This window comes from Myotis lucifugus, unplaced genomic scaffold (genome assembly GCF_000147115.1).
Source record: "Myotis lucifugus unplaced genomic scaffold, Myoluc2.0 scaffold_146, whole genome shotgun sequence".
In the NCBI taxonomy this organism is placed as follows: Eukaryota; Metazoa; Chordata; class Mammalia; order Chiroptera; family Vespertilionidae; genus Myotis; species Myotis lucifugus.
The window spans coordinates 286130-305139 of NW_005871194.1; the positions used below are offsets into that span (position 1 = coordinate 286130).

Sequence of the window (19010 nt, forward strand, 5' to 3'; positions counted from 1 at the left end):
CTGTTTAGTCATTGTGATTTCACATAAAAACGTCTCTTTGTTTAAAGAAGAGGGCTTTTCCGGTCTCACTCCTCTTCCATGCTACATAAATTATACCTGGTTTTTAGCTCGAGATACTGACCAGGTTTTTCTTGTGGAAATCGGCTGCTGTTTTCAGGCCGTTCAGGAGGTTGAGGGGGAGTCGGAGGGGTGGGGAAGGGGGAGGGGGGTGGGGGGGAGAGAAGGAAAGGAAAGAGAGAGAGAGACAGACTAACTGCTCGGGGAGGGGAGCAGAAACAGAGTCATCAGATGACTAAGCACATCGTTTAAGAGAGATGATGGTTTTACTTTTAAAATCCCAGTCGCATGGGACAAGGAAGCGGGGAGGTTAAAAATAAAGGGACGAAGAAGGATGCCAGGTGAACGCTGATGCAGAGGAAGCAGGGATTGCAATTTTAGCATCAGACAAGGCAAACCTGGAGGCGGAAAGCCACCTAAAGAATAAAGGTCAGTCCTCAGTGACGGGAGACGGGAGATGATATAATGACACTGCGTCCCCGAGCGCCTAGCAACACGGCTCAGACGGCTGAAGAGGGACGCGGGAACGGCAGGAAGACGCGGCAGGAAGCGCCTCCGTCAGCGGGGCTGAGGGCCGTGCCCCCCTCTCACTCCCATCAGACCGATGAAAACGAACACGATGTACTGCCTGGGCATCGGTCGTCCCCCAGCCCAGCCACCGGGAACTTCCCTCCTTCTTTCGCACGTGTGTGCGTGTTCTCTAAATGGATCGGAGCAGGGAGCCCAGAGGAAGTCAGAACAGCCCCGCATCATGATGTGCCGGCCACGGTCTCTGATTTCCCTGCGACACGACGGACCGTCGATAACATGAGAGCCCGAATGGTTTGTCAGTGGGCAGCCTACCCCACAGGCACCCCCAGATGAGCGCAGCTTAGGCTTCAAGGGAGGGATTCACACCAAATCATCCAAGAAGCCAGTGGACCCCGGGCAAGCTCTCCCCTGTCTCGGGGCGCTTCACGGAGGGGGCGCGTTCCATGGGGAGTGTGGGGCAGTCAGCTGGGACAGGTGGGGTGCTGAGGGCAGGTAATGGGTGAGCAGTGAGGTCCGAAGGCATTGCCAGGGCCGGTGGATAGACGCGTCACCGAGACGGAGTTCCCGCGGTGCCTTGTGGAAAGGAAGGCAGGGGTGGGGGTGGGGGGTTGGCAACTGTGATGGGGAAATGACAAAGCCCAAGAGGTGATTTAGACACTGACTCCCATGGAATGAATTGGGGGAGGGGAGGGACATGGTGTTTTAGCCCCACGGGAAGGTGGGTGTGACGAGGGTGGGGACGAGGAGGGGCTGATGGCAGGAAGAGGGTTTAAATGCAGAACCTGCTGATGGCCTTTGTCAGCTGGTTTTGTGCAGAAGGGAGAATTCACGTTCAGGCACCTGGGAAACAGGTAATCCCGTGGTGCCGTGGAAGGGCGGAGAGGAGAGGGAACGTGGATTTGTGTGGCTTTGGGAAGAGAAAAGAGTTACCCAGCAGGTGCCCGGGGTCCACGTGGACCAAGCCAGCTGGGCTGGTGAGATGGGCCTGTTCCTTTACTGTGGGGTCCGCAGCCTGTGGTCCGTGGGCTGCCGTCTTTGTAAATGAAGTTTTGTTAAAACACAGCCACACCCATCATTTCCCCATTGTCTGCAGCCCCCACCTCCTTCCCCCGTGTGCGGCAATGGTCGAGTTGCGTAACTGCCACCGCCTCTTAAGGCTGGAGCCGGAAAGAGCTGCTCTCTGGCCCTTTACAGAAAAAGCTTAGAGACCCCCTAATCGGGTGGACGCAGCCCATAGTGCTAGTTCCGAGTCATCAAACATGCTGGCAGCATGAGCCTTTTCTACGAAGTCCTTCTGTTTCCTGTGCCTCTGGAATCAGAGGGGCTCTTCTCTCACCTGTGGCCTCAGAACCGCTCGCAAGAGAAGAGCAGAAGGGACATCCTCTAGGAAGGTAAGAGGACAGGTAGGGCCTGAGCGGATACTGTGTGTGTGGCTGCTGCCCTCTAGTGGTCAGATGCTGTTACGTCACCTTTCTGGAGCCCTCTCCAGCACCCTCTTCCTCTCCCGCCACCTTCCTTCCTCATTAGAGAGCTTGCGTGAGGGCCTTGTTCCCAAGGCCACCGCCCCCGAGTGATGAAGAAGCTCAGCCAGCAAAGGGCAGCCTCAGTGCACGGGAAACGCAGCTTCCCTCTCTCTGATCTGGGCCCTTGCACGTTCTTCTGGTCTCACGACAAAGAGCTTCTTCAGGCCGCGTGTCCCCGGGGAGTTGGCTGCCGCAGAGATGTTTCCTTTCTGAAGTGTCCCTGCCCCCGGAGGACATGTTTCCCAGAAAGGAGTCTGTCCTCAGTGCTCGCTTAGCTCAGCGGTGGGCATAATTCACACCCGCAGGGAGGGCAAGGTTACTGGTGCCGACTCACCAGTAACCTTCATGTGTTGCTGCCTGTTTAAGGTTTCACTAAGCGTTTGTGGTCCATGGCCACGCCCTGACCACCAGGGGCAGCAGGCACGTGGAGCAGGCTGCGTGTCCCCGAGGGGCTGTGACCTCACCGCGTGCCATGGAGGATCCACAAAGCACACCTCCACCGTACGCCTGGGCGTGTGTCCTGCCCGGGGCCCAGCCAGCGCATGCTCTCCGGCACCAGACACACCGCGAAGAGTGCCGGGTAGACCTGCCTGCATTTGGACCCAAGATAGCTCATTAGTGATGTGTGGGGACCTTAAAATACATTCCTATTATATTTTTTTATTGATTTCAGAGAGGAAGGGAGAAGGAAAGAGGGATAGAAACATCAATGGCAAGAGAGAATCATTGAATGGCTGCCTCCTACTGGGGATCGAGCCCGCAACCTGGGGTATGTGCCCTGACCGGGAATCGAACCATGACCTCCTGGTTCATACATAGGTCGACGCTCAACCACTGAGCCACACCGGATGGGCATTAAATTTTATACTTTAAATTTTAAAGTATACATTTGTCTCCCAGATCCAAGAGTAAGTCAGACACATCCATTTGCCCGGCTCAAAAACCAATATGTATGTTAATATATTAACAACCATTTAAGACAGCAGCCATTAGCCAACGGAGCAGCTATTTGTTTAGAGATGAAGATGGCAACAGACACAGTTTACTGGTCATTAGACCAAGTTGGCCAATGATGCGTGTTCCTATGATGATGTGTGAGCCCTATGACACCTGGGTGTCTGTCCAAGGAGACCCCACTTTGGTTCCAGTGTGCGTGTGAAAACAGGTTTGCACGTTCTGCGTAGAGAAGTTGAAGGGGAGACGTGGCTGTGGGGGGAGGGGCCTTAGAGAGCTGAAATAAGACTTTTTCCTTACTGTTCACTCAAGCGTCTTGCAAGGAGCAAGCTGCCATAGCTGCCATAGCCACACGCTGCCCTGAGGGTGCCCCCCGCCTGCCTGCAGCAGGGACCAGCTCTCCGGCTTCTGGAGGGTTCTGGGAGGACTCCCTTCCTCAAGGCTGCCGATCTTGACCTCCTCCCTGCCCACTGACCTGGGTCTCACCCCTCCCCAGGGCAGCCAGAGTCCAGCCTGGTCTCCCTGGAGAGCGGCCTTGGGCCCGAGAAGTGGAACCCCCCAGCGTGGGAAGTCAGGAAGGTGCCTAGCGGAGGAGGTACTTTTCCACCCGGATCCCACCACTCCCACGCCTTTCCCTGCAGAATAGCACACACTCTCCTCATCCCCCTTCCCCCCGCCCGTCAGTCACTTTGGCAGAATTAGAAGTAAATGCTTGTGCTGTTGTTTATTTGCAATAGCAGACTGAGCTCTCGATTGTATTGTATGCAAACAAGCCCTTCTCTTGAACCCATCAAACCACCTTGCTTGGGATTCTAGAGTAGTCTGTAGGCAGCTCCTCTTCAAGCTTTCGTTCCAGTCCTCCCACGCGAGCTGGCCTTCCCCCAATTACTGAGAGATGGTGGGAGTCCGAGTGTTGGCAGGCAAACAGTGGTTGGCAGACAGCGCCACCACGTGGTAGTTCTCTGTCATCGCTTGGCAGGTGACAGGATTAATGATGAAGGTAGGTGCAGAAGGCAGTGGAGACCCTGTGGGGCTCACCCAGAAGTCTTACCTGCAGGGGCTCAGGACCGTGCACGTGTATATATACAAGTTTGTAAACATGCTCTGTGAGTTTCAAAAGAGTAGCATCTTCCTGTTCCAGCTCTTCTGACCCTGATGTTCCATCCGTCACTGAATTCAGCACTTAACACGTGCCCACCATCATCTTGTTTATCTTCCGGTGTCAGAGAGTAACATAGAGCGTCAGTGCCCTGCACAGAGAGGAGGAACTGATGTGAAACGGGCAGAGGAAGGGCAGGGAGCCCTCTCCACGCCTCTGGTTGTCTGCACCAGCAGAGGGAAACAGAGGCGTCGAGTCCTAGCCTCAGCTCACCCCGAAATCAGTAAGATCTTTATGTCATTTTAGGGGGAGCACATTATTTTTGTAATGACTTTTAAACAAGGATGTCATGGACGTATCTATCATTCCTGGAAGTAAAGAGACAGACTTAAACCTGCTGGACACCAGGGGGAAGCCAGGCTGAGCGAGGCAGTTTCTCATGGGCCATTTTAGGTAACAAGTAATCAAGTCGTAGATTTATCTGCTGCCCATCCATCCAGCCATCCATCCACTCAACCCACAGAGATGTCACGGAGCCCGTTGTGCGTCGGACCCCATTGTATAAACCCACTTACTCGTTGGTGGCATTTGGGTCATTCCCACCTGTTGGCTGTTAGAAACAGGGCTGCTGTGAGCACGCGTGTACACGTTTCTGAGCGGACGTGTGCGGTGTGCGTTTCCCCGTCGCCGGGAGCAGGGCCCGGCCTCCTCTTCTGTTCTCGGCGCAAACCCAGGGCCGGGGGCGCACGGTCTGCGGTGCACCAGGGCGTCGATGCCTGGAACCTGAGGAGGGTTTCACCATGGGCGGCCCCTCCTGCCTCCCTCCATGTGACCACACAGTTGCACTCCCAGAACAAGGAGGAAGGCACGGGGCTGCCTCCTCTGTATGTGGAACCCCCCCTCAACCCCCCCCGCCCCGTCAGCCACACAAGGGGCTGTTTATGCTGCGCCCCCTCCTCCCTCCGCCACCCTGTCCGGCCACCCCCACCCAAGTCCCTGGCGACAGGGCTGGACATCTTGGCAGGGGACGCATCTCTGCACAAGGTGGCTCTGTTAAGCCCAAAGCCGGCCTGGGGGAGGTGCGGCCCCATGGGCTCTGAGCAGGGAGTGTGGCTCCTCTGTGGCTTCCCGGGCGCTGAAGGCAACACACACTCTTCTCTTCGGGTTCCCATCGCTGCCCTATCCACCCTCCCACATATCTTGTAACCGGCAACCCAAGGCAGAGAGCGCAGGCCCCCTGAGGGAGCCAGGCATGGCCCGTGGGGGCTGGGGGTTGTCTTCGCTTTATGGGAGCCGGGAAAGGCCGCTGGGGTGCTCCGTGGGGACGGGTAGGGACAGCTGGCATCACAAGCTGTTTCCATGCCTCACTTTGGCCTCTGCCCTCCCGGGTGGAGAGGAGGGTCCGGGGCCTGGGGACTTGTCTGAGATCACGTGTGTGGCAAGTGCGGAGCCAGGGTTTAGCGGAGGTCCGTCTGATGGGTAGCCCGTGAAGGAGCCGCCTGTGCCGGCCCTGACCCCGCCCGGCCTCGGGCACCCAGGAGCCATCCTGAGAGCCAGCGTTCACTGAGCGCGCTCCCCTGCAGATCTGTGCTCAGGGACTCCTGGATCAGCGAATCCTCACAGCGCTCCCAGGAGAAGTGAGCCCCCTCGTTTACAGACGGAGAACACACCCCGAGGCCCACGGCAGTGAGGGGTGGGGGCAGGAAGCGAGCCCAGGAACCAAGCCCTCTCCTGCCTCCCGTGGCTGCTGTGACCCGCAGGTGCCAGAGCTGCCCCCAAAGTGGCGTCGGAAGTGGGTCGGCTCGGCTGCAGCATCTGACCTCCCACCGCGGACCCTCCTGCACCGGCTGGAGTTCTGCTTCTCTTGTCAGACACTGTCAGACGCGTCTATAAACCCACCTGTCCCCTGGCAGGTGGGGAAAGGGAAGGATGCGAGGCCCCCAGGGAAGGACAGCCCTCCGGCCCCACTCACTGAAGCACGCGTTCACGATAAAGACGAGAGCACCGCTCCACGAGCAAGGTGCCGAGGGCAGGGAGGGGAGATCTCCTAAGAGACGGGGTGGCACTGTTGGGGCCTCACTCTCCCGGGAAGCAGATGGACGGACGGGCCGGGTCATCGGGAGGGGAGAACGCCAGAGCAAGAGTGGCCTGGGCTGTAGGTGGGGAATAAGACGGGGCGGTTGGCCGAGTAGGAGCCCCCGGTTTTTAGAACGAAGGTGTTGCGGTGGAATGACATCCCCCAGAAAGGCACGTTGAAGTCCTGACCCCCGGCCCCTGGGCAGCAGGGCCTTTGCGGATGTAATCAGCGAAGGTGCGGTCGTGCTGGAGCAGGGTGGGTCCTGCATCCATGTGACTGGTGTCCTGATACGTCCGGGAGAAAAGACACACTCATAGGGGAGAATGCCGTGCGACAGACACACAGACACACAGAGGGACCTCCCGCCCCGGAAGGACAGGCGGAGGTTGGAGGGATGCAGCCACGAGCCAAGAAATGCGAGGGCTGCCAGCCGCCCCCAGGAGCGGGAGGGGAGGAGGGGGCCTTCCCTAGAGCCCGCCCCTGGCCCCTGGATGCTGGACTTCCGGCCTCCAGAACGGTGAGGCTCAGTCTCTGTTGTCTCCAGCCTCCCAGGTGGTGGTCCCTTGTTACTGCGGCCACAGTGAACTCATAGCAGGGTCTCCCAGCCTCTTCCCACTCCCCCCACCCACTTGGCTTTCTCATCTCCCCCCACAGTGGACCCCAAGCCCTGAGCATCACTGTTTAATCCACATTCTTTTCTATCCGGACACATTCTGTTTTCCCCACCCTTTCGGCGGCTTTCGTGTTTTATTTCAGGAGGAGGTGAAGGTTTTGTTGTTTCTTCTTCTCCCCTCCACACCCCCACCCCCCCGCCTACCCCCCTCCCCCAAGTCGCTCTGCGTTCAGTTTGGACCAAGTGGGAGAAAAGCCCTGGCTGTCTCCTTCCTCCCGCGGCCGCCTTCAGACGCCGGCCCTGGGAGAGGCAGCGCTGTCCCCTGTTGGAGCTATTAAACTGTCGTAAGAAAGAGGCCTTTGTCACGGCAGCGCGGGCCTCGGCTCCGAAACAGAGACAGATTGTGCCAGAAAACAAACAACCGAGAAAAAAGGTTCAACCACAGAATTCTTTGGGACTTCAGTCATCAGCCTCTCGCTTGTTCTTAAAAGACAAATTTCCTTTCTTCGGGGTAATTCCATCAGCTAGGTCGTCAGGTTTCAATTCTGTGCGGAACCCGGGGCTGGGCCCTCCCGCACCAGCTGTGGCTCCGCCCGCCCCCTGGTCACATGGCCTCAGGCCTGCCAGCCCCCAGCCTGCAGGCTGGGGAGTCGGAGGCCCCACGGGGTGCTCAGGGGGCCGGCAGAGGGCTGAGTTACATACGTGTTCAGTGCAGGGCAGGGAGAAGCGAAGGGAGAAGCCCGCAAGGCCAGGTGACAAAGGCCTTAGCCCTTTGTAAGCGTAAGGACTTTTATAACTTCGCATTCCACTGGGGAGAGACCTCAGGGAGCCTCGATATTTTGCAGGAGACAAGTGGCAGTAAGTGACTCGCCCAAAGCCACACTGTTCACGCACCTCAGACCGCGCCTGCCTGCCCAGGCCCCGGTCAAAATGCCACCTGACCCAACGTGGCCCTTGGGAGCTAACAGCTGTGGGCCCAGAGCCTTCTCCTCAGCAAAGGGCCTCAGCCCCCTCTCAGCCCCCTGTTGCCCTTGACTGTCCTTTCCCGAGTCCGGGTTAACATCCCCAGTAGCTGCCCAGGTGGCCGGGCAAGGCCCAGGTCCCTGACCGCGGGGGAGTGGGCCCGCCGAGAAGATGGGGAGAGGGGAGAGGGGAGTACGCCTGAGCCTCGGGTTGGAGGACCAGGCACGAAAGCCTCCCGGGCACAATTGAGAACACAGGGCCCAGGTCTGCCCTTCAGACACGGACTCAGGTCTCAGGGTCAGGGCCCCGCAGCGTGAGAACCACGGATCTGGAAGGAAAGTGGAGAAGCGGGGACCACCACCCCGTTTCCAGGGGGAGGAATGCTTCCCTAGCCCACGGCTTTCTAGGTCAGGGGAGCGGCACCACTTCCAGAATGCTCTGTGGTTTGCAGCGGATAAGTCTTCCACCTCCTGGGTTTAATTTATTCCTTGCTGTTTTTTTTTTTTTTCAAATGCTATTACAAATAGAGTTGTTTCCTTAATTTCATTTTCAGATTGCTCATTGTTAGTCTGTAGAAATGCAGTTGATTTTGGGGGGAGAGGGTGGTTATATTTATCTTGTATCCTGAAGCCTTGCTGAACTCATTTATTAGCTCTAATAATTTTGTGTGTGGATTCCTTAGGATTTTCTACGCAGAAACTCATGTTACCTTCAAATAGACCTGGTTTTACTTCTTCCTTTCCAATCTAGATGCCACGTTTATTTTTCACATCTAAGTGTTGGCCGGAACCTCCAGTATAACGTTGAAATGGAGCGGTCAGAGAGGAAGGACATCTGTCCTGTTCGTCCTCTTAGGGGGAGCGTTTTCGGCCTCTCACCATCAGTAGGAAGTCTGAGGTTAGCTGTGAGCTTTTCATAGATGCTTTTATATCCGGTCAAGGAAGTTTCCCACTGTTTCTACTTGTTGAGGGTGTTTATCATGAACGGGTGTTGGATTTTGTCAAGTGCTTTTCCTGCATCTATTGAGATGATTGTGTGGCTTTTATCTTTTATACTGTTGATATGCAATATTGCATGGGTTTTCAGGTGTTAAACCAACCTTGCATTCCAGTGTTGAATCCCACTTGGCTATGATTTAGAATCTTTTTTTTTTTGTTTGTATGTTGCTGGATTTAGTTTGCTAGAATTTGATTGAGAAGTTTTGCACCTGTATTCATAAGGAGGTATTGGCCTTTCATTTTATTTTCTTGCGATGTCTTTGTCTGGTTTGGGTATCAGAGAAATTAGATGCAGTCTAATTCGAGATAGGGGATGAGAATGACTGTTCAGGGAGGGACTCTCCCAGTGACCAGGTATTCACTCCCGGCCCAATCAGTGGGGACTCCCAATCTAAAAAAGAGCTCAGCTCTTTCCTGGCCGAGCAAATGAATTGAAAAAGAAAAAGGAAGAGTGTCTGAGTCTGGGTTTCTTAGAAAACAGAGCCTCGGGCAAAGTGGACATACTGAAGTTTATCGGGAGGCGCACACCCCGAGAAGCAGGCGTGAGCGGAAGGAAGTGAACGGCCCAGGAAGGCAAGAAAGTAAATCCATAGTAAGGGACACCACTGAGTTGGTTTCTCAAAAAATAAATCTCCGTGCTTGCTCCCGGGTCACGAAGAATGTCTTCAAAGAGGCCGAATGGAGCTGCTGAGTCTCAGACCTGTCAGTTGGAAGGTGAAGAGGAGGTGACAGAAGAAAGAAAAAGCAATTCATCTCATGATTCCTTCCCATCTCCGGCTCGTTTGGTCCAAGCCCACCTCCCCCATGCTTTGGAGTAGCATTCTCCGCCCCTCCAGGCAGCTGCTGTGGGTCCAGTGGGGATGTGGGCGTGGAAGCTGTGGGTGCAGCCACCCTGGGTGAGAAACTGAGCCCCGACTTCTCCCAGAGACCTTCTCTCCTGTTAGCAGGTGACGGCTGCCGGTGGGACTTCAGGAAGGACAGGGTACGTAGTCATGGTTCTCTAGAGAAGCAGAACCAATAGGATGTGTATATATAGAGAGAGATTTATTACAAGGAATCGGCTCGTGTGGTTTAAAGGCTGGCAAGTCCTCATGAGGAGCGTGGGCTGGCAGACTCGAGACCCAGGAGAACCATGGGGCAGCCCTAGTCTGAGGGCGATCTGCCGGAGGATTCTCTCCTACTCTGGGGAGAGTTGGTCTTTTTCTTCTATTCAGTCCTTCAACTGGTTAGGTGAGGCCCACCCCTACTGTGGAGGGCAATCTACTTTGCTCTACCGATTAAGATGTTCATCTATCTGAAAACACCCTCACAGAAATATCCAGAATGATGTTTGATCCAATACCTGGATACCCCATGGACAAGTCATGGACCCATAAAATCAACCATCACACGTGAGAGTTTCTGGGGCTGCCCTAAGAAATTCTTGGTCCAGGTCCAGAGTTCAGGCAGGGCCACAGGGAACTGGGGGTCGGGGGAGCAGACTGGTCCAGTGCACTGGACGCAGCAAGCAAATTGACCATCGTGTCTCGTACAAGGTTATTATCTTGTAGTTATTGTTCTGCAAAGCTGTCATTGATTATGTGCCCGTTTTTACATTCTGTTGACTTGCCTCTTGATGGTGAACCTTTACTGTTGGTTACACTTTGAGGATATTTTCCCATGCTTGAATAGGATGGATACACAGAAGCTTCCAGGTTGAACTCTGACCTTTACTTGGCAACTAACATCCACGGCTTAGCCTCTGCCTTCCCAATCACGTTCTCCTTGGTGGGAAGACAATGAGCCATGAGTTACTGATGAGGCACCAGCACAAGCATGCGTGTCCCTGTGGGTGTGGGTGTGCCGAGGGGGGTGACTAGGGGTTTGTGCTCCTCATAAAGGGAAATGATGAGGTCTTAGAGGTGCTTGAAGACGTGTAGATTTTTCTTCCATCTTTCTCTTCCTTGATTCCTTACTGATTTCTGACCTACCCCATAGCTCTACCCATGTGTGTGTGTGTGCACAGCCATTCAGGACAGGCCCACACTTTCAATTGTAATCAATATCACAAAATAGCCCTAGCTGGTTTGGCTCAGTGGATAGAGCGTCGGCCTGGGGACTGAAGGGTCCCGGGTTCGATTCCGGCCAAGGGCACATGCCCGGGTTGCAGGCTCGATCCCCACTAGGGGGCGTTCAGGAGGCTGCTGATCAATGATTCTTTCTCATCATTGATGTTTCTATCTCTCCCTCTCCCTTCCTCTCTGAAATCAATAAAAATATACTTTTACAAATACATTTATGTATGTATATATCACAGAATAGTCAAGGATATACTTTGCATTCTATTTTTGTGCTAATTCTTGGAAGCGCGGTGTGCATTGCCCATCGATAGCGCATCTAATTTGGATTTTCCACGTTTCAGGTGCTCAGTAGCCACGCGTGGCTCGCGGCTGCCCTGTCGGATAGCATAGCTCTCGGGCAGCGGTGCTAACCCCACTGCATGTTGGAATCACCTGGGAGCTTTAAGATACGGCTGCCCAGGTCCTCCCCTGCGGTGATGCTGGGCCGGGCCGGTCTCTGCAGGTGACCATCGCGGTCTACGGGGCGCTTCTGGGAAAGCACGTCCCTCCCCCGACTCGGACCAGACCGCGTTCCCTCCCATCCCGTGAGACTCGCTGTAAACAGAAAGGAAGCAAGCTCGGACTTGGGCCCTGGGTGGAGGGAGACAGACACAGCGTGGCCTTAGTTCTGTCTGACAGGCAAGAGCGAACAAGCTGACTCGCTCGTCTTCTCCCGGGCTGTTTACCAACAGGCTCAGCCATGATTTGTTTGCCGCTGCCCTTTAAGCCCGCGCTGTGTTTCTTGTTCTCCGGGATTTGAGGGTGGTTTAAAGACACTGCAGCTTTGGCAAGATTCCCCCCCTCCCCAACCCCCGCCCCGTGTCCCAATGGGAGCTCCCAAGGGGGACAAAAGCATTCCACGGGGAACTTGGATCCGGGGACTGCAGGGGCCTGTGTGACAGGAACCCCAGGGTGTCGTGACTTCTGCACAGCTCGCCGGGCCCAGCTCGGCCCGCCCCAGGCGGACCCTCCTTCTCCGCAAATAGAAACCAGTCCAGACAAACCGCAGGGATTCGGGTTTCCAAATGCATCCAGAGAACATTGTTTCGGGGACGTGGACAGGGAGGCATGAGTAATTCAATCCGCAGGGAAACAAACAGGGGGACGCCCCACAGCCGAGACCCAGGGTGCCGGCGGGCGGCTGTCGGCCAGTCCCTGCCGCTCACGGACACCTGGGGCCCCGGCTGCCCCGCGGGCCCCTCACCCTGAAAGGGCACCTCCCAGGCCCGGCACGGAGCCGGAGGCCAGGCGTCTCCGGCCACAGACAGTCACTGAGGGTTTGTTTCCAGGGGCTGTGAGCTCAGAGGAAAATCCATGGAGAACAGAATCGTCGGGGTGCTGGCCACGATACTTGCGTGATTTGTACTCTGTGTGGGTGGTTTCATTCAAGAATTCGTGAGGAAGTAGCCGGCCCGGGCCAAGGCTTCCTGCCTAGTGAACGCGCTGGGAATGGCACACAGCCCGGCCTTGGCCGCTGAGCCAGGTAGCCCTCCGTCCGCTGGGAGGCCACGCCTGGATGCTGACCCTCAGGTGGCGGAGAAGGGCCGGCCCGTCCACTCTCACCCATCCAGTCTGTCACCCGGGCCTGCACGTGGCGGGTAGGGCACAACGTGACTGACTGCGAGTCTGTGCAGCGCCACAGTGACTCACACAGGGACACGTTCCATGAACCTGCTGTGATATCCGCAGGTAATCAGCTGTGCTTATCAGTACCGTGTTTAGGAAGCCAACCACATTTCCCACGCTCGCCTAAAGCTCACATTCACCTTGGAGATAAAGGCTCGGAGAAAGGGACCCACCTTCTCCTCTCGCTGTTCCTGACGTGTATAGTGCACTTTTGCAGCTTTTTTAATGAGATAGTTTTCATTTATAACACGTGTCAGAAACAGAGCCACAGTTCCTCCTGTCCTAGGCTAAAAAGAGCCCGCACGGGTTGACAGAGCTGAAGAGCCAGGGAGGCGGCTTCAGGCACGGCTGGATCCAGGGGCACAGAGCCTATCATCGGGCCTCTGTTTACTTTTCTCTCCCTCAGCTCTGCTGTCTTCAGTGTAGGCTCGGTCCTCAGGTTCTCCGTGGCGGCACGGTGGCCGGCTTCGTGCTGACAGCTCCAGCTCTCTGTCCTCCCAGGTTCAAGCCCAACAGGGATAGGCCATCTCTTCTCCGTTGCTCCCCTGGGGTCTGCTTAGACAAACTTATATCACGTGCTCCCCCCCCCCCCCTTGAACCAGCTACTGACTTGAGGGATGGAATTGCACCCATTGTCCAGAGTAGGGTCACAGCCTGCATCTCAGAGCTCAGAATGCAGCCTCGGCTGAACCCCACGGATTGAGAATGGGGGTAGGGGGCGGAGGGTCCCCCAGGGGAGCTGCTGGGTCACCCTGAGGTGCGAGGGGGGCCGTGGGCTCTTGGTCCTTCATGGCTGATTCCATCGCACTGAGAGATGGTGCTCTGCCCACCCCCACCCCCCGCCGCCCCCGTTTGTTTGTTTTTGTGACAATGTCCTTGTGCACAGAGGCTGCCGTGACCTTCACGGCCTCACTGGACCCGCTGGAGGTTGTAGTGGAGGAAATGCTCTTGTAAACTGCCCTGCACTTTGCAAACTCAGGCCCCCTTTGTGCTGGAGCCCATAGGCCCGTGCATGTGGCTGCTTCCTTTGCTTCTTTAGTGTAAATGAGGAGTGAGGGAGTTGCTCTCTGGAGACGGAGCCAGGCTCGGTGTACAGACATGAACCCTGACACCAGGCTTCCTGGTCCCGGGCTGGGCTCTGCCGTGAGTAAGTCACTCGGATCTCTGTGCTTGGTTTCCTCACCCGTGAATCAGGGATGGTGGCAGGCTCTCCCTTGCACAAACGCGTCAGTGACACATGTCCAATGCTCAGACCAGTGTCTGGCGTGCAGCCCGGACTCTCTCGTAAAAATAACAGCGTTTACTACGACGAAGCAGGCCCCTCTGTTTAGGGGTCGCCAAGCAGAGACGTTGCTCTCTAAGCACCTCCCAAAGAGACACCTCGGTAGGAGGTAACCCAGCCTTCCCTCCTTCCCCCCTTCCCCTCACCCCCCCGTCACTCAGGGCCTCCGTCTCTAGCGCCTGCGTTGCTCTGGCTGGGCAGATGGTACTGCTTTCTGCGAAGGAGTTGAGGACTGGCTCTGTCCGGTGCTCGGCTTGGCCTGAGAAACGCCGCTTCAGCGCATCAGGAACAGGAAAGCTTACCCCGTGTGCTGCTGTCAGGACAGAGAATGTGGGTGGCAGGCTCGGAGCCCTGGGGGGTCGAGGTGGCCGGGAGCCTGGCCCGCAGGCCCCGATGTGGCTGCCCTCACCCGGGCAGGGAGGTGCCCCGTCAGAGGCTCCTGTGCCAGCCGTGTGCCTTATAACAGTCCTCCGTCTCTGCCCCCGAGAGCTGCTGTAGGTGAAAGGCCGGCCGCCCTGCCCGCCATAGGACTCGGCCGTGAGGTCCCTGCAGACTGGGACTTGCGTCCAGATGTTTTGAGGTTGAGGAGCAGGGTTTGCGAAGCCGCCCCGGCTTCGTCCAGAAGACGTCTTGTCTAATTAGCATATTATGCTTTTATTATTATAGATACTTGTAAACATACACACAAACAAGAGACAGTTATCACAAACCCCCTAGACACGTCATTGCCGGCTTCCACAATAGGAGCCCTGCTTATCGGACACGGACACACGGGGTGCGGGGGACAGGTCCTGGGCCGCCTTTTAGAGGTGACCATGCCAGTATATTTCTGAGCTGTTCAGAGAGACAAAAGGAACATCTTACAATGATATCCAGCTTCCTTTCTGGAAAGATATCCAGAAAAATGTGTTTTTCTTTTTTTAATAAAAAGAAAATGTTTTTATTGATTTCAGAGAGGAAGGGAGAGGGAGAGAGAGACAGAAACATCAATGATGAGAGAGAATCATCGATCAACTGCCTCCTGCACTGGGGATCGAGCCCGCAAGCTGGGCATGTGCCCGGACCGGGAATCGAACCGTGACCTCCTGGTTCATAGGTCGACGCTCAACCATTGAGCCACATGGGCTGGGCTTCTCCTTCCGATCTGGCTTCTCCTTCAGATCTGAAGAGCAGCCCCCACCCCAGCCTGTGCACGCAGACGTGGAGACGTGGATATATATACGTTTATATATACACCAGCAGGCCCCTCCCGCAGCTCATTATCTGTGTTTATCTTATCAGGACACCGCTCGCCCAGGCCCACGGAGAACAAGGCGTTTAGTCTTTGCAGCCGGGCTTCTGTTCCCGGTCACCAGTTCAGTTTATAAATCCACCGTCCCGGGCGGAACACAATCTGAAAGGCAACATTGTCTCTGGACAAAGCTGCGACTGTGATAAGGGCGCTTGTGTGGCTCCCGTCTGCTAATAAACTGTGGGCCCTGGGGTTGCGGCCGGGGGCCTTGGCAGCCTGCGCCCGCGTCTTCCCCTTCCATCCCGAGGGCCACGCAGAGGTCAAGCTAGACAGAAGGGGTTTGCTGCTGGGGTCGTGGGAAGGTGGGTTCTGCTCTCGGGCACAGCCCCGCCGGGAGACACGTCCCTGGCCGGGTCTCCGTGTTCCTTCCAGGGAGAGCTTAGCCGAGGTGATCTGAGAGGGGTTTGCCCTGTGGGATAACGAGCTCATTGTTCCGGACGCTTGGATTTGGGGGCCTCTCCCCAGCTCCCCTCTGGGAGCAGATGGAAGTGAGGCCCCTCCACCCGGGGGTGGCCAGCGATGCTTTAGCCATAAAGTGACACCGACCAAAGGCCTTGGCGAAACCACAGCAGGCCGCGTGAAAGCTGATGTGATGGCTATCAGCAGAAAGGAACAAGGAGGCCGTGGGCGAGTATAGCGGGCACCCTGGGCGCAGGTGGGCATCGCCAGCCTTGGGCCAGTCCTGAGTCCCGTGCACAGAGTGCGTGGCCAGAACGTGTCTCTGAGGCTGTCGTAGTTCTACGCTGACGATGTATGTAAGCAGAGCAGGCCTCACAAAGAGAAGGCAGTGATGATAATATCTTCTCATCTCTGTACCGTGTGGTTCATAGCGCTGAAAAGAGGTGAGCAGGTCTGTGTGGGTAAGTTGGACGGTCCCTGATTGGCGGTGGCAGTCGATTAGAAGAAAGTTTAGGTGGAAATCAGAGAGTTAGGGGTACTGCGTGCTCCTCTAAAAAGTGGGGTTTTTATGTGAGGCCCTGGGCACCCGCTGGAGGCTTTTGAACAAGACAGACAACAAGGCCCGGCTGGCGTGGCTCAGTGGTTGAGCATCGACCTACGAACCAGGAGGTCACAGTCTGATTCCTGGTCAGGGCACATGCCCAGGTTGAGGGCTTGGTCTCCAGTAGGGGGTGTGCAGAGGCAGCCAATCAGCGATTCTCATCATTGATGTTTCTCTCTCTCCCTTTCCCTTCCTCTCTGAAATCAATAAAAAGATATTTTAAAAATTAATTTTAAAAAATTAAAAAAGGACAGCAAGTTTCCCAGAAGCTCAGTAGAAAGAGGAGCCTGACCTTGGTGTAACCTTACAAGTGTCACCGACCCACCAGCCTGGGCCTCCGAGTGTAGAATGGGAATTAACATGAGCCAGCTCACATCCTGCGACTCACCTGGCAGGCACCTTGGCAATGGCGACTGTTTTGTGCTTCAGAAAGGTCGTCGGTGAGTGGGTTGTAGGATGGGGGCAAATGGAAGGAAGAAGCAGAGGCCAAGGTCAGACCCAGGTGAGGGCTAGGTGCAGACCTGAGCCCCAAGTGGAAATGCCAGCTCCTCTGAGAGGCCCTGCCTCCTTCCCCTCCACCCCACCCCCACCGACTCTCAGTCCCACCAGCCAGCCTGTTTCCTAAATACATATACTTTTCTCTTGGCGTAATTAGTATGTGTCTCTCCTTGCAGACTCTCCGCCCCACCGGGGTCTGTCTCGCCACGCCCGGCGCCCAGGTGTTACACATGCCCACCCCTCTCTGTTTTCGTGTCTTGTGGCTGCTTTTACAAATTACCCCAAACTGGGTGGCTTAAAACCACAGGAAAGATTCTCTCCCAGTTCTGGGGGCCGGCAGTGCGACGTCGAGGGGTTTGCCGGGCCCCCTCCCTCCCTCCAGAGGCTCCTGCGGAGAGTCCTTCCGCCTCCTCCAGCCCCGGTAGCTCCGAGCCATCCTGGGCATCAGCAGCATAAGGCCCGTCTGCCTCCATTGTCCCCCGAGCCTCCTGCTCTGCCTGTCTCCTCTGTCTGTCCCGTGTCAGGACTCTCGTCATTGGCTGAGGAGCCCTCCCGGATCATAGGGGAGGGTGTCCTGTCCAGACCCCAGTTACATCTGCAGAGACCCCTTTTCCAAATGAGGGCTCAGTGAGCCTCACCTTTGTCTCCAAAGAGCCAGACCGTAAACGTTCAGGCTTTGTAGCAACTCTTCAGCTCCGCCCTTGCAGCTCCAAGGCAGCCGTATACAACCCATGAGTGGCTGGGGCGGGGGTTGGGGGGGGGGGGGGGGGGACTGGGCTGCAGGAACTCTCTATCTGCCAAGCAGGACAGGGTGGGTCCTGCCACGGCCAGCTTGCCCATGCCTGCTGCAGAGAGGGGGAGCCATGGCGTGTTCTTGAGCAGGGGGACCGCGTGCCCAGCTCTGGGCTCTGGGGAGACGACTGGCCCTGCGGGGCAGCGTCCGGCCTGGGGCAGGGAAGACCAGGGCCCCTTTGCTCAGGGTCCGGGGACGAGGGCCGCGGACTCTGCTGCTGAGTGTGTGGTTTTCCCGGGATAACGAGGCGTCTGCCTCCCGCTCTGGAAAGCAGGATGCTTGCTGCGCTGGGACCACCCAAGGAACGGACGGTTTATTGATCTAATTTTGACATAAAAGACTTTAATAACGTTTATGAGGCTTGCGAGCTCTCTCCAGGCCAGCGCCCACCTGGCATCGAGGCAGCTGACTGGGTAAAGAGCTCTCTGCGGGCAGCTCTGCCAGGCTTCACGTCGGTTTTGATTAGAGGGAGGAGGGGGAGGGGAGGGCGGGAGGATGATCCCAGGCCACGAGCAGCTTTGGAGAAGCGGGGCCGGGGAAGAGCCAAGCGCTCCCACATCCTCTTGGGCAGCGAGGACAGTGGGGGGTGGGGTGCGCAGGGTGAGGGGGGGAGAGGTGGCCTCGATGGGGGACACCTTTGAGTTCTGACATTCCTGGTTCCCTTTTTGCTTCTTCCCTTTTCATCTGGGGACTCTTGCTGACTTAACCTGGATCCAGATGTTCGCTTTATAGGAAGATACTTGGCATCCGATAAAAGCCTCGGAATGCTGTCGGGATTGGATATTCTTCTAGAGCTGGGTGGCCCCACAGTGTGTGTCACGCCAGCACTTCTGGGCAAACTGGTCTCGTCTGACAGAGCAGAGCTCAGTGCAGGCAACGATGAGGGAGTCAGCAAGATGCTCAGAAACGTGGCCACAACCTTTCCAAGTGGCCATGACCTTTCCATGTGGCCATGACCTTTCCACGTGGCCACGACCTTTCCACATAGCGGAAGGGCTTCTTCTCTCCCCCCTCGGCCGTCTCATGAGGCCTGCGCTGCTGGGTCCCCACAGCCTGTGTCTGTGCTCAGCACCTGCACTGACAGCCTCGCTCCTTTGAGGGGAGGCTGCGAGGGGTCTTGAGCTGTGCTGAGAAGAAGAGATTTCAGCCCCAGCCGATTTGGCTCGGTAGTTAGAGCGTGGGCCTGCGGACTGAAGGGTCCAGGGTTCAGTTCCAGTCAAGGGCATGTGCCTCGGTTGCAGGCTCGATCCCTGGCTCTGGCCCAGGCTTGTGTGGGAGGCAACCAATTGATGTGTCGCTCTCACATCGATGTTTCTCTCTCTGTCTCTCCCGTCCCTTCCACGCTCTCTTAAAATCAATGGAAAAACGTCCCTGGGTGAAAATTAACAACAACAACAAAAATAGACTGAAGACGAAAGAAGAGATTTCACGCAGAGTTGAGCGGCCCATTTCCTGCTGGCCCCGGCCCACTCTCAGGGCACACAGACTTGCATCTCTGGGGAACCTGGTCTGGTTTATCTGCTCTGGAGATTCCCATGTGACTGCTGCTCTCTGGGGCTGTGTGTCTGTGCCCCCCTCCCAGCCCCACTCTGGGCCTGGCCACCTT

At 56.3% G+C, this 19010-nt stretch overlaps 1 protein-coding gene across 3 annotated transcripts in view; it reads left to right on the forward strand.

Moving 5' to 3' along the window:
- SLC39A11 (solute carrier family 39 member 11) overlaps positions 1–19010 on the forward strand; it is a 170029-nt gene that overhangs the window by 134232 nt on the left and 16787 nt on the right. The gene's annotated exons all lie outside the window — the stretch shown is intronic.